This window comes from Cariama cristata, unplaced genomic scaffold (genome assembly GCF_000690535.1).
Source record: "Cariama cristata isolate BGI_N322 unplaced genomic scaffold, ASM69053v1 scaffold13345, whole genome shotgun sequence".
Lineage (NCBI taxonomy): Eukaryota > Metazoa > Chordata > Aves > Cariamiformes > Cariamidae > Cariama > Cariama cristata.
The window spans coordinates 22,766-23,521 of record NW_009617008.1 but is presented as its reverse complement, the minus strand read 5'-3'; positions in this window follow the sequence as shown (position 1 = coordinate 23,521).

Below are 756 nucleotides of genomic sequence, written 5' to 3'. Positions count from 1 at the left end.
CGCCTCCCAGTAGCTGGGGCTGGGTGTTTCCAACACTGTCATCAGCAGCAGGCAGAAATACCCTTACCCCAGCTGTGGTTAGCTGTTGCATTTTCTTCACCATAGACTGAAGCATCTGGCCAGTGCTGCTGGAGACTAGGCGGACTCTAGGTAACCCCCTACTTAAGTTCCTGCAGCTGAAAATGGCTATGGCACAGTCAAAATCCCCTGAACACAGCATATCTCACTGCACCCTCCGGTCACTTCACTCAACTTAGTGATTCGCCCCAGTATCGTGTCTTTACACACAGGCAACAGGAACATCCTACAAAGCTCAAAGACTCGGAGGGGGTTTTGCCTCATGCAGACATCACTGCACCTGTGCACGAGTCACCTGAGTAACTGCTGCTTCTTCAAACAGGGAGCAAACATTTGCCTGGATGAGACATTTGCTCTGTACTTGACAATGCAGCACTGAGAGATAAGCAGGAAAGATTTTGACTTGTGGGAATAAAAATCCCGTTGTGTTTTTGCACCATCCCTGACTTACACTCCCCATTTTCCAGAGCACTTGCAAGTTTCTCCAGAAAGGCCAGCTTATACATTTCTTAAAAGTACTAGTTTTGCCATTCCCTGCCTAGGGAGAACACCCTGTACATAGCACAGGCTCCCACTGTGTCTTGCACAGCTCTCACCTTAGTATTCCCAGCTCCCAGGAGGTCCTGCCCCGACCAGAGGACTGCAGCTCAAGGACTGTACAGAGTCTCCTTCTCATCA